The 14392-nt window shown below is 47.1% G+C and overlaps 1 protein-coding gene across 3 annotated transcripts in view; it reads left to right on the top strand.

The window, feature by feature from the left end:
- The window catches only part of ZNRF1 (zinc and ring finger 1, E3 ubiquitin protein ligase), a 127956-nt gene that overhangs the window by 83117 nt on the left and 30447 nt on the right, over positions 1-14392 (top strand). The window lies entirely within an intron of this gene.

The raw sequence follows: 14392 nt of genomic DNA, 5'->3' as shown, positions 1-14392 counted from the left end.
TAAAAATACAAAAACTAGCCGGGCGAGGTGGAGGGCGCCTGTAGTCCCAGCTACTCCGGAGGCTGAGGCAGGAGAATGGCGTAAACCCAGGAGGCGGAGCTTGCAGTAAGCTGAGATCCGGCCACTGCACTCCAGTCCCGGCGACAGAGCGAGACTCCGTCTCAAAAAAAAAAAAAAAACAGTAAAAATCATTCTCTCACACAGTTTTTGTGTACCAAGCACTTGAGAGCAGCTCTGCCAGGCAGTTTTTGGCTTTTGAAGCCTCTCTTTAGGTTGCAGTCAGATGGTGGCTGTGGCTGCGACCATCTCAAAGGCTTTTCACTCACATGCCTGATGCCTCGTCTGGGAAGATTCAAGCAGTTTGGGGCTAGGACAGCTGCAGTTCTCCGTCGTCTGTCTGTGTACATTTTCCATGTGATCTCTCCAGTGTGGTGCCTTCTGGGTCACTGCACTAAGTACCTGTTGACTCAGGGCTCCCACAGCCTTTGGCCCAAAAGAAAACCAAGTAGAAGCCATTTTGCCTTTCTGACTGCCCCTTGGAAGTCACACAGCACCTGCCACATTCCGTTGGTTGAGGCAGGTGGGAAGGTCACTCTAGGTACAAGGGAACATAGACCCCATGTCTTGATAGAGGAGTGTTAATATCACTTTGTAAGAAGGTCATGTGGGATGAGGTATATATTGGTGCAGCTATCTTTGGAAAATACAGTCTGCTACAAGTAAAACCCATTCAGAATTCTGATTGGATTTTTTTGAAGAACTCTTATTTTTAAATGCATTTGGATTACCTAAGTTAAACTTCAGAAAGAAGAGAAAAGGAAGCTTTAACCTTCCAAGCCATCTGCGCAGAAACAGGTAATAGACAAATGAAATAGAATAATGATCTCAGAGGAAGACCCATGTATATACGGGAATTTAATATATGATAAAGGGGCACCAGGAATCAATGGGAAAAGGATGGACTGCTTAATAGATAATGTTAGGAGAATTGAGTAATTAAAATGGAGAAACATAACTGGATCTGCACAGAATATTATACACAATGGTATACTCTAGAAGGGGTTAAAGACCTAAACGAGAATAGTAACATCACAAAATTAATACATCTCTTATCTACAAATCTGAAATCCAGAAAGCTCTGAAAACTAAATGCTTTTTCTTAATCCACATGGCAGCAAAACTTGAGCTGAGGTGAAGCTATTTATAATCATTTATTTATCCTGCTTAATGTGAATATCATATAATTCACTGCCGTTTTAAAAAAACTTTATTATAAAAACTTTCATTCAGAAAAATTTAAAAATAGTATGAAAGGGCCAGGCACAGTGGCTCATGCCTGTAATCCAAGCATTTGGGGAGGCTTAGGTGGCAGTATCACTTGAGGCCGGGAATTCAAGACCAGCCTGGCCAGGAAGAGCGAGACCTTGTCTCTATGGGGGAAAAAAAAAAAAAAACAAAAACTGGGCTTGGTTGCATGCACCTGTAGTCTCAGCTACTCTGGAGACTGAGGTGGGAGGATTGCTTAAGCCCTGGAGGCCAAAGCTGCAGTGAACTGTGATCATGCCACTGTACTCCATCTTTGTTGACGGAGCAAGACCCTGTCTCAAAAAAATCATGAACCAATTAACCCTGGCCCGGCCAGGGTCTCAGTTTGCGGGGGGCACAAGCAGTGGAGCAGCTGTGCTGCTGTGGCCAATCCGTTTCTCCGGCAGCAGAGTGGGGAGTGGGGTTCTGATCCATACCTACCGCTCCTTTTTCGTGGATTGTCTAGTTGATTGGTTTTGCCTATTAAAGCCAAACTCAAATATTTGTCCAAAAAGCTACAGACCCAGTGATCTTGCTGTATAGCAGGACCTTTGGAGGAAGACTACCCCAGGTGTGTGTGAGGGCCTCTGAGACCAGCTGCCACAGTGGAGGAGCAGGGCTGGAGCTGGCCCTGGGGTCTAGCATCTGTGCAATAAGCTCCTCACCACTTCTGTAGACACGCAGCCCACCACCTCTAAGGCACAAAATGAAATCGCCCTGATCCACACTTAAAATTTGGCACTGGTAGCCAAGGCCAGAGAACACACTTCCCTTTTCACCCAACATCTATTCCTTTACTTGTCTGAGTCTTTTTTTTTTTCCTCTTCTGTGAAATGGGCCAGAAGTTCCTCACTCAGTTATTTTGGGTGCATTAAAAAATATGAGGGCCCCACCCTCTCGTCCCTTGCTTCTTTCAGAAAATGGATGGAATCAAGTTGATGCCCGAGGAACACTAAAGGGACCCAAGAAAGTCAGAAAAATGGTACTTTCTGCGGCTCTTTAGCCAAAGGGGTGAACAGGGTTAATTGGCTCATCATTATAAAGATCTGAGTTGTTCAATTAAAGTTAGGAAGTAATCTTTTAGTAGCACTATTGCCTTTTCAGAAAAGGAAAAAAAAAAAAAAGGAAGGCAAGAAGAGTTGCTTTGCACATAGACATCTCCAGTTTGGGAACATCATTTGTTTGGTGGGGAGAGTTGTTTTTTCCTCTGACCCTGCTGTAAATATTCTTCACTGCTCTCTTCTATTTCGTGTATCCACCATCTTTGCCCAGGTGTTTAACTCTGTTCCCTTAAATGGTTTCCCTTCAGACTTAGTCTTGGATCTTTGTACATTCTCCTGGAGTGGGTTCATGTGGGCTTTTGTTTTTTTGAGACAAAGTCTCGCTCTGTTGCCCAGGCTGGAGTACACTGGCGTCATCTAGGCTCACTACAACAAAGCGATTGTCCTGCCTTAGCCTCCTGAGTAGCTGGAACTACAGGTGGGCACCACCACGCCTAGCTAATTTTTGTGTTTTTAGTAGAGATGGGTTTTGCCCTATTGGTCAGGCTGTCCTCGAACTCCTGACCTCGTGATCCACCCGCCTCAGCCTCCCAAAGTACTGGGATTACAGGTGTGAGCCATTCCACACAGCTTCATCTAGGCTTTTTATTTTATTTTTTATTTTATTTTTTTTTTTTGAGGCGGAGTCTCGCTCTGTCGCCCGGGCTGTAGTGCAGTGGCGGGATCTCAGCTCACTGCAAGCTCCGCCTCCCGGGTTTACGCTATTCTCCTGCCTCAGCCTCCCGAGTAGCTGGGACTACAGGCGCCCGCCACCTCGCCCGGCTAGTTTTTTTTTTTTTTTTTTGTATTTTTAGTAGAGACGAGGTTTCACCGTGTTAGTCAGGATGGTCTCGATCTTCTGACCTCGTGATCCGCCCGTCTCGGCCTCCCAAAGTGCTGGGATTACAGGCTTGAGCCACCGCGCCCGGCCTATCTAGGCTTTTTAAAACTGTTTGTATCCTAATCCATATCTCCAGTCCAGATCTTCCCCCTGGGCCTCAGCCCCTCACACCAGATAAACCAGCTATCTCCACTTACATGTTTCTCACATTCCTAGAACTTGGTATGCCCCAAACTGTACCAGCATTTTCACCCCTGCCCCCTTTCTAGCAGCCCATTTCCCTTGTAGAGTTCATGTCTCCGCGAAAACCACCATTTACCCAGTTGCCCAAGCGAGCCGCTTGAATATCATTAACTTCTACACCCCTAATTCTCTGACTTCTAAGCTAATAACATGTCCAAGAGAGTAAACCCTTTAAAAATCTTTTGAATCCATACACTTTCTGCCAGAGCCAGGCAGAAAATATAAGGGGATGCCAAAAAACTCAGTAATGAAGACAAATAATTGTTCAGAGTCGAGTTGACCAGATGTCCCTTCTGGATTCTAAGTCCAGCAGATGGCCCATTGGGCAACTAGCCCAGGGGCCCCAGGAGCATAGGGACCTTCATGTTTGGCAGGGCAGCAGGGCCGCCTAGCCCAGGCTGGTCTTTCCATTCACACCACCAATAGCCTGAATGACTGCAGTAACTCCCAACTGCCCTGCAAGCTTTTCGACCCCTCCCAGTCCATTTACTGCACTGTGGCCAAAGTAATATTTCTGAAATAGAAGCCACCCCTGAACTGTTCGATAGTTCTGCAGTGTTTCTGGAATGATGCCTTGCCCACTGATCCTGCTTTCCTCTTTAGCATCCACGTGCACATTTTTTTGCCACTCTGTCAGCATTTTTTAAAAGGAAACCTATTTATTGCAGTTTACTCTCCATACAAAGGAGTGCTTATATTACATCATAAGCATACATCCTGATGCATTCACAAACTAAACACCTCTGTGTACTGGCATCCTAGGAACCCTCCCCCTACCCCACCCGCCATACCCCTTCTCAGTTGCAGCTCCCATGGCGGGTACTGCTTTCCTGACTCGTAACAGCATGGACTTGCCTTGCCTGTTTTGTATCTTAAGTAGATGGGATCAGATAGTGATCCTCCTGCACTCATATGTCTGCTTCCTTCATTCACATCATGTGTGAGAGCCGCCCATCTTGTTCTGTATGGTTGTAGAGTTTTCATCACCTTGCTGTAATAGTTTTCCATTGTGTGAATAAACTATGCTTTATCCGTTTGTTCTTGTACTGGTGCTGCGTAACAAAATACCCCCAAACTCGATCATCTACAGCAACTGTTTATTATGCTCATGGACTCCGTGGATCAGGCACTGTATTTGCATAAGGCACAGCAGAAGCAGCTAGTCTCTGCTAGCCTATGAGGTCTGGGGCCTCAGCTGAAAACTAGAAGGCCAGGCACAGGTGTCTTTTTTTTTTTTTTTTTTTTTTTTTTTTGAGACGGAGTCTCGCTCTGTCACCCAGGCTGGAGTGCAGTGGCCAGATCTCAGCTAACTGCAAGCTCCACCTCCCGGGTTTACGCCATTCTCCTGCCTCAGCCTCCCGAGTAGCTGGGACTACAGGCGCCCGCCACCTCGCCCAGCTACCTCGCCCAGCTAGTTTTTTGTATTTTTTAGTAGAGACGGGGTGTCACCTTGCCAGCCAGGATAGTTTCAATCTCCTGACCTTGTGATCCGCCCGTCTCGGCCTCCCAAAGTGCTGGGATTACAGGCTTGAGCCACCGCGCCCGGCCTTTATTTTATTTTTTTGAGACAGAGTCTCGCTCTGTCACGTAGGCTGGAGTGCAGTGGTGCGATCTTGGCTTACTGCAACCTCCGCCTCCCGGGTTCAAGCGATTCTCCTGCCTCAGCCTCCGAAGTAGCTAGGATTACAGGCACCCACCACCACACCTGGCTAATTTTTGTGTTTTCAGTAGAGACAGGGTTTCGCCATGTTGGCCAGACTGCTCTGGAACTCCTGACCTCAAGTGATCCGCCCACCTTGGCTGCCCCATTACGGCTGTGAACCACCATCCCCCGCCACAGGTATCTTTTGATGGCTCATTCCCTCACATGTCTGGTTCTCCACAGAGACCTCAGCAAGGGCCATCAATCCAAATACTGACGGTGGCCTCTCCATGTGGCCTGGGCTTCCTCACAGCATGGTGGCAAGCTTTGAAGGGTGAGGGTCCTGAAAGCTAGGCAGAGGCTGCATTTTTTGTGTGACTTAGCGTTACAAGTCATAGCATTTTGGTTGTACTCTGGGTCAGAATAGTCCCAGGCCCACCCAGGTTCAAGGGGGGGGAAAACAGACCCCAGCGCTTGATGAAGGGTGGCAAGGTTCTGGAAGTGCTTGTGGGACAGGAAATAGTCCTGGGACTGTTTGGGGAAAATACAGTCTACTGTACCCCTCAGCTGCTGAGGTGTCTACCTTTCTGATCCAACCACATCATTACTCTTCCAGTGCTTTGAAAGAACAATCTCCCTGTCACCCCGGGGCCTTTGCACAGGATGCCCCCTCGACCTGGAACTCTTTCCTTTTCACCCAACTCCTGCACCTGGGGTATCCCTTGTCTGCCTGGCTAGCTTTTGCTTATCTTTTATTTTTTATTATTTTTGAGGTAAGGCCTTTCCAGCTGGAGTGCAGTGGCACGATCATGGCTTACTTCAGCCTCAACCTCCTGAGCTCAGTGGATCCTCCCACCTCAGCCTCCCGAGTAGCTGGGACTACAAAGTGCATGCCACCACGCCCAGTTAGTTTTTTTTTTTAAATTATCTGATACATGGTATGCAGTCTGATTTTTTGTATTTTTTGTAGAGATGGGGTTTCACCATGTTGGCCTGTCTGGTCTCGAACCCCTGGACTCAAACAGTCCTCCTGCCTCAGCCTCCCAAATTTGCTGGGATTACAGGTATGAACCACCATGCCTGGCCTGCTTGTCTTTTAGTCTCAGCCTAAACTTTCCTTTTTAAAAGAATGCTTTCCTCACATCACTGTCACCTGAACCCACTGGCCCCAAAATGGCAGTGCAGGCCCCACTCCTAGTTCCTTTTGGGACCTTGTCCTGTCCCTGTCATAAATGCTGATCACAAGGTAGTGCTCTGGCTTGTTTACTTGTCTGGATCCCTCATTAGGTTTAAGCTCCAGAAAGGAGCTGAAACTGCCCCTTGTACTGTTCAGTGTCCAGTCCAGTGCCCACCACAGAGTAACCTGCAGTTAAATGGAGAAAGTGGCTTCAGCCTTCAGTGTCCACCCACTAGAGACAGTAACATATGCACAAAATTAAGCATTAACACAGTTTAGAACATAGGATTAGCTATGTTGTAGTATAGACAAACACATGTACACTTGTGCAAGTGTCAAGTGTTAGAGCAGGAAGCAATTTTAGGTGTCGGTTGTCCCATTGAACCCCTCCTTTTGCAAGTAAGAAATGTAAATAGAGCTGTAACATGGCTCACCCAATTGGAAGCAGGTGGCCCTGTGACCAGCAATCCCAGGCCTTCACTGCGAGGGAGGCATTACAGTGAAGGCCTCCATTTGAGCCCCTCCAGCTTCACCTCTGAGATGCAGGTACTGTGTTGGTGTAGTGGTGGGCCCCAGTGCTACTGTTCATCACACTCAACCGGTTATCTAGTTGGTGAAAGAAAACATTTAAAAACTTGAGGGGCCAGGCAGGTACAGTAGCTCATGCCTGTAATCCCATACTTTGAGAGGCCAAGGTGGGAGGAATGCTTGAGTCCAAGAGTTAGAGACCAGCCTGGGTAACAAAGTGAGACCTCATCTCTCTCTCTTTCTCTCTCTCTCTCTCTCTTTTTCTCTCTTTCTCTCTGTATATATATACACATACGCACACGCACACAATGTATATATATATACACATATATGTGTATTTATGTATATTTATGTATTACATAAATATAAAATTGAGGCAAGTTTTTTTTTTGCGCAATCGTTGATTGCTTGCTAGTTTTTATTAATAGCTCTTATTTTTCCTTTCTTTTTGGACCTCCCTCCAGTGCATGGTGTTGAGTTAATGCTATTACATGTGTGACACACTATTGCTGGTCTCACTGGTCTTGACAAGGCTGCTGTCTTGGTTTTATTCATTCATACATTGATCTGTTCTTTGATTCCTGTTGTCCATTCCCCTCCCTGCCATAGCCAATTGAATATGTTTGGTGTATTGGTTTATTATTAATTGCTGATTTCTGTGCATACATGGGTTTTGTGTGTATGGTTTTGTTAATCTAGGATTTTCATTGTGTGCATATGTTTTTAACTTAGGTAAAATGGCACAAATGGCCTGATGCTACGGATTCTTTTGTTTCTTTTTTTCTCTCAGCACTATTTTTGGATCTGTCCAGTGTGCACATTGAATCCGTTGCTTGTGGCTGCTGCATACTATTCATCGTGTACATGCTCTGCAGGGACCTTGCCCATTCCCGTGGGGCTCATCTGCTACCTGACATGGTTCTGTGGCCAACATCCTTGTGCTGTCTTCTGATTGACCTGTGTGAGGATTTTGCTAGGAAATATACCCAGAAATAGGATTGCCGGATCGTAGACCAGTGAACTTTCCGGTTCACTTCTGAGGACTCAGAAAACATGATTATGTCCCTTTTCTCTCACTGTTTTCTCGTAAATGTCAGGAAGGTAGGTTGCTTAAAATACTCTGTCAGCCTAGCTCTAGAATCTTGCAGTGATACCACCCAGAGAGCAGAGATAAAGATTGGGATTTTATTCTCTGTGGGTCGGTTTGAGGTTTGCATTTTTTCACTCTGAATGATTGAAACTCGTGCTGCTCCTTCTGTGTGCATGTGTAAAATGAGCCACAGACTGCTGGTCTATTCTGCTCTCCTGCTGTCCGTGACCATTTCTAGACCTCCTGTATGGAGGCAGTGTGGTGCCATGGAAGGAGGCGGTGCAGTGGAGTCAGGCTGGCATAAGTCTCTTCTCTGCATGTGTGTCAGCCCCATCCCTAAGCTGGGGTCTTGCCACGCGGTGGGGCTCCATGTGCCAGCACGTGGCACAGAGCCTAGTGGGTGACCCTTCCAACAGCCCCTTGAGAGGAGAGGGCACAGTGCTGCATCAGTGGGTGTCTAAAGGGTGTAGAGCTGTATTTAAGCCTTTACTATCACATTGTGAAATATTCATGGGTGGATTTATTTAGTGTCTGGAATTTTCTTCAAAATAATCTGGTTCAGGGAGAGTGAATTGGGATAAAGATCAGATGACCATGTAATTGATCATTCAGTCCCAGGCATGTCTGAAACTGAAAGAGGAAGCTGTTACACCAAGACGACAAGCTTGAACGGGGTTTGTTCCAGCAAACAAAGACATGGACACCTCAGGGGAAAATCAGATAGGACTGACCCTGATTTGATCATTGTTGAAGCTGGGTGATGAGTACCTGGGAGCTCACTTTATTCTATTTTTTTGTTCATCTGAAAATTTCCATAATAAAGTTTTTTTTAGGCCCATTGCAGTGGCTCATGCCTATAATCCCAGCACTTCGGGAGGCCTAGGCAGGAGGATCACTTGAAGCCAGGAGTTGAAGGCCAGCCTGGGTAACATAGCAAGGCCCTGTCTCTATAAAAAGTAATAATTAAAAAATATTGAATAAATGTATTAAGGAAATGTTTCTATCAGAGTGCAGAAGTTCCCGCTGTCCAGGAAATGGCTCTTGGGTCCTTTGCCAACCCCTGCCTGGGGTCATAAGCCCAGGTCACCATGCTGGCTGCTTTTCCCCCCCGGAAGTGTCTCTGGGCACTTCCAGGTGGGGTTGGGTGGGAGGGAGTAGATGGAGAGGCTCCACCTACTCCTCATTGTTGGTGGGAGGAATGAGAACCTGGAGGCTGTCCTAGCTGTCTATGACTAGCATGAGGGAAAGGGCGGACCTTTCTCCTGCCACCAGTACTGTCAAGACCTGTCCAGGTGGCAGCCGAAGCAGCTCCCTTCATGCCCACTGCACACCACAGCATGGTGGCAGGGGCGCCCGCAGTCTGTGCACATGCACACATGATTGTTATCTGCACCCCTTATCAGAACAGCGGGTTGGGCAGGAAGCAGCATGACCACAGTGGGTTCCTAACCGACATTCTGTCTCACACACGCTTCACTGTCCTACTTAACCCTCGCTGTGGTATGGCAGTTACTGGAACCTTGACTGGTAGAAGGTAGCCTCTGCTGGGAATGGACTCAGACAGCAGACTGACTGCCCTTAATTTGTTATCTCTTTCCGGTTGTACAGCTGGGCCTTTTTCACACATTTCCATGAAGTGTGATGTTCATTCATCCAACACGTATTTTCAAGAGCCCATCATATGCCAGGCTCTGGCGCTACAGCAGTAAAATAAACAGACTCTGCCTTCAAGGGGCTTATATTGTAAGGGGGCCACAGACAGCAGGTGCAGCAAAGGTGGAGGAGGAGGGCCGCCATTCTCACATGGCTGCTGAGTGCTCAGGAATCGATGTTAGGATGCTATCATGTGGAGGTCATTGGCAACTGTGGAAAGGACGGTTTTAGAGATTGGAGCAGGTTCAAGAGGAACTGGGAGAGGAAGTGAAGATGGCCATTGGAGATGCTTCATTGGAACTGGGGCATTTGCTGCAGGTGTAGGTGGGATTGAGAGAGCGTTGTGTGAGGTAGAGAATAGCTTACATATGCGGACTAAGGAGAGAGGAAAAATATGCTTAACGGAACTTGTTCTGAATGGCCCTTTTGTATGCCCTAGCAAATATCAAACAACCCTGATCATGAGATGTAGAGCCCTGGAGGGGCTGATTCAGTTTTCTTCTTCCTTCAGAGTCCCATCTTCTCCATACTAAAAGTAAATCACAAATACCTGGATTGTTACGGAAATATCTATTATGTGTTTTAATCTTCTGTCTATAATCTTTCTCTTGTTATATAAATGATTCTAAACTTTCGGGTTCTGAGCCCAAACACTTTTGACATCTAACCCTATGAATCTCCCTTAGAATGTGGCATCTTATTTCAGGAGGCTGATGGATCTGCTGATGTCCATCCTCGTAGGTTTCAGGTCAAGAGCCTGTGTGTGGGACACATTCACTAGACAGCCACTTCGGGATGTGAAAGAAATGAGAACTCTGTGGCCTTGTCTTTTCTCCTCTCCCCTAATGGATCATCAGTTCACTGAAGGGAGAAATTGTGTTTGTTTTGCCATTTTCCTTACAACTTAATAACTAGAATACATGTGAATGGATAGACTGATTGATTTGGCTGCTTATCCTATTAAGTGTGGCACATTCAGTCCATAGCCCGTGGCATCCTCTCTTGGGGTACAGTTTTCAATGGTTTCCCAAGAGAGGATGCCATGTGCTATGGACTGAATGTGTTTTATCCCCCTACTCCCCCAAAATTCATGTGTTGAAGCTTAATCCCCAATGTGATGGTATTTGAAGGAGGACTTTGGGAGATAAGTGAGTTTAGAAGAGGTCATGAATGTGGTGCCTTTGTGATGGAATTACTAGCGCCCCCAGAAGAAGAAGAGACACCAGCACTTTCTCTCCAGCATGTGAGACACAGCAAGATGGTGGCCATTTGCAAATCAGGGAGAGGCCCTTCACAAGACATCAGACGTGGCAGCACCTTGATCTTGGGCCTCTCAATCTCCAGAACCGTGAGAGAGAAATGTTTATTGTTTAAGTCACCAGCCTTCAGTATTTTGTTACAGCAGCTCAAACTGACTAAGATATCCTGCTTCATAATTTTCAGCAGAGCCAGGAAACCCCAGCTACTCTCCTTTAAGAGTTGATCCAGGCTGGGCGTGGTGGCTTGAGCCTGTAATCCCAGCACTTTGGGAGGCTGAGGTCGGTGGATCACGAGGTCAGGAGATCAAGACCATCCTGGCCAACATGGTGAAACCCCATCTGTACTAAAAATACAAAAAAGTAGCTGGGGCCGGGGGCAGTGGCTCATGCCTGCAATCCCAGCACTTTGGGAGGCCAAGGCGGGCTGATCACCTGAGGTCAGGAGTTCGAGACCAGCCTGACCAACATGTACAAACCCTGTCTCTACTAAAAATACAAAATTAGCCAGGCGTGGTTGCGCATGCCTGTAATCCCAGCTGTTTGGGAGGCTGAGGCAGGAGAATTGCTCGAATCTGGGAGGTGGAGGTTGCGGTGAGCCAGGATCACATCACTGCACTCCAGCCTGGCGACACAGCGAGACTCCGTCTCAAAAAAAAAAAAAAGTTGTTGAAGAACAGCCATTTATCTGAGAAGGTTTTACATTCATTTCCTATTGTTGCTGTAGCAAATATCCACAAATTTGACAACACAAATGTATTTTCTTGCATTTTTGGAGATGAGAAATCTGCAGTGGTCTCACTGGGCTGAAATCAAGGTGTCTGCAGCCAGTGCTGTGCTGCTTCTGGAAGCTCTAGGGGAGAATCCATTTCCTTGTCTTTCCCAGCTCCTGGAGGCCACGCTTTCCTTGGCTCATAGTCCCTTCATCTAACTTCAAAGCTAGCAGCAAAGCATCTTCAAATCTCTATCTGTCTGCTTCCATAGTCATGTCTTCTTCTCTGCCTCTCTCTTTCCGTAATAAAGACCCTGTGATTACATCGGACCCACCTGAATAAGGTTCTGTATTCGTCACATCTGCCAAGTTATTTTCGCCACATAAGATAAACATTCACAGGTTCTGGGGATTTGGAGGTGGACTTGTTTGGGGAGCCATTATTCTGCCTACCACATCTTTGTACAGCTGGTTACACACATGTTCCCGTGTCATGGCTAGGGTGGTAAAATGATTCCTGTTTTACAGATGAGAAAATGGAAGTTCAGGGAGGTTCAGGGACTTGCCCTTGGTCATATAACTTGTGCGTGGAGAAGTCAGCACTTGAATGCTGAAGTTCTGAGCCCAGATCTGTTTTTCCATTATATTTGGCTGCTTGTTTTTTAAATTCTCTTCCATACATTTCTTTCTTTCTTCCCTCCCCTCCCCTCCCCTCCTCTTTCGCTTCCACCACTGTGCCTGGCCGAGCTGATGGTTTTAATGAAATGAATACAGCAGCACACATTCTGCATCCCAGGATTATACTGGGAGCTGTGGAAGGAGCCTTCTTACAGACCTCCAGTCACAGAAAGGCTGGGCTGTTGGCATCAACTGATATAAGTTACACAGTGCAAGGCAAATGGTTTCATTCCATATGAGCAGTCACTTAGATGTGAGTGTCTTGTTCGTTCGCTGGTGAGTCAGATGCTGTGCTGAAGATGATCTAATAGCGTGTTCAGGCATTTCCTTTCTTGTTGGCGAAAAATTCCTATCAGCCAGTAGGGTGGACAGTAGGGTAGACGATGCCTTTAGGATCCCAGAAATCAACTATTGGTCCTGTATAGATTCTCTGTGAAAGTTTCCTTCATTGCCCTTTTCCCTTCCCTAACTCTTTTTTCCCTTTTCCCCTCTAAACACCTCCCCCCACCCCACACACACTCCACAAAAAAAGGAAAGTTAGTTGTAGGTTGGGATTTCTAATGACATCAATAAAGACTCCAGCTGGGCGTGGTGGCACACTCACTTGGAGTCCCAGCTACTTGAGAGGCTGAGGTGGGAGGACCGCTTGAGCCCGGGGAGTGGAGGTTGCAGTGAGTCAAGATCCCATCACTGCACTCCAGCCTGGGCAACAGAGGGAGACCCTGTCTCTTAAAAAAAGTGAGGGCCGGCCGGGCGCGGTGGCTCAAGCCTGTAATCCCAGCACTTTGGGAGGCCGAGACGGGCGGATCACGAGGTCAGGAGATCGAGACCATCCTGGCTAACACGGTGAAACCCCGTCTCTACTAAAAAAATACAAAAAACTAGCCGGGCGAGGTGGCGGGCGCCTGTAGTCCCAGCTACTCGGGAGGCTGAGGCAGGAGAATGGCGTGAACCCGGGAGGCGGAGGTTGCAGTGAGCTGAGATCCGGCCACAGTACTCCATCCCGGGCTACAGAGTGAGACTCCGCCTCAAAAAAAAAAAAAAAAAGTGAGGGCCGAGTGTGGTGGCTTACGCCTGTAATCCTAGCACTTTGGTAGGCTGAGGTGGGTGGATCACAAGGTCAGGAGTTCGAGACCAGCCTGGCCAATATGGTAAAACCCCTGTCTCTACTAAAAATACAAAAATTAGCCTGGCGTGGTGGTACACGCCTGTAGTTCCAGCTACTCGGGAGGCTGAGGCAGGAGAATAGCGTGAACCCGGAAGACGGAGCTTGCAGTGAGCCAAGATTGTGCCACTGCACTCCAGCCTGGGGGACAGAGCAAGACTCTGTCTCAAAAATAGACAAATAAATAAAAATAAGGACTCCAGTACTTGGAAAACAGTCTATATCCAGGGAAGAAGCAAGCTGCAAATGGGCAGTTCCAAGGCCAGTCCTGTTTTTCTAGGAAGATCTTCTGAGGGCATCTGCCAAGAGTGAAGCCTGACCTGCATGGCTGGTCCTACTTGGACAGTGTTCCTTCTGAAGGTGGAGGAAGTGACACTTTCTTCTGCTGTATAGACAGCCCACAAATCCCTTGGGAGTGGTAACTGCCTTTTTTACCTAGAGAGCAGTTTTTATTGTTGCCTTTGTTTTTGTTTCTTGAGGGAAGGTGGTCCTTGGCTCCAGTTGTTGCTGATTTTATGAGGAACAGGCAGGGGAATTCATCCCACTCTTAGGAGTGTTCTCTGGCATTGCCCAAATGCTGGAAAGTCCACACCAGCAGCAGCAGTGGGTTTTGGGTCCAAGGGATGTAGGTGTGCAGTGTGTCGGCGGTGGAAACAGAGGTGGAGCAGCCATGTGCCAGGAGAGCGTGATGTTCATTCGAATGACCGGGCATTTCCTGACCAGACCTGTCTATCCTACTGCCTAGCTTATAGGTAATCCCGAATGTCTAAGAACTAGAAGAAATTCTTGGGCTACTGCACCAAGAGGAAGAGGATCTCCTTTTTCAACAGATGGTCCATCCTTTAAATAAGACATCTCCAAAATACAAGTCAAGTGTTTCCCTGGAGACTTTACATCCACACTGTTTGAGTCATAATTGAATGCCCCTAAATTTGCCCAGGCGTGGTAGCCAGGTGACAAGGAGTTATAAATCGATATTCATCTTTCTTAGACAGTAGTTAGAGACTTGATTCACATTTCACACTCATGCTGACATTTTCAGCTGCTGCTACTACTGCTGCT

Source organism: Colobus angolensis, unplaced genomic scaffold, assembly GCF_000951035.1.
Source record: "Colobus angolensis palliatus isolate OR3802 unplaced genomic scaffold, Cang.pa_1.0 Scaffold248, whole genome shotgun sequence".
Taxonomy (NCBI): domain Eukaryota; kingdom Metazoa; phylum Chordata; class Mammalia; order Primates; family Cercopithecidae; genus Colobus; species Colobus angolensis.
This window is presented reverse-complemented; position numbering and strand designations above follow the sequence as displayed.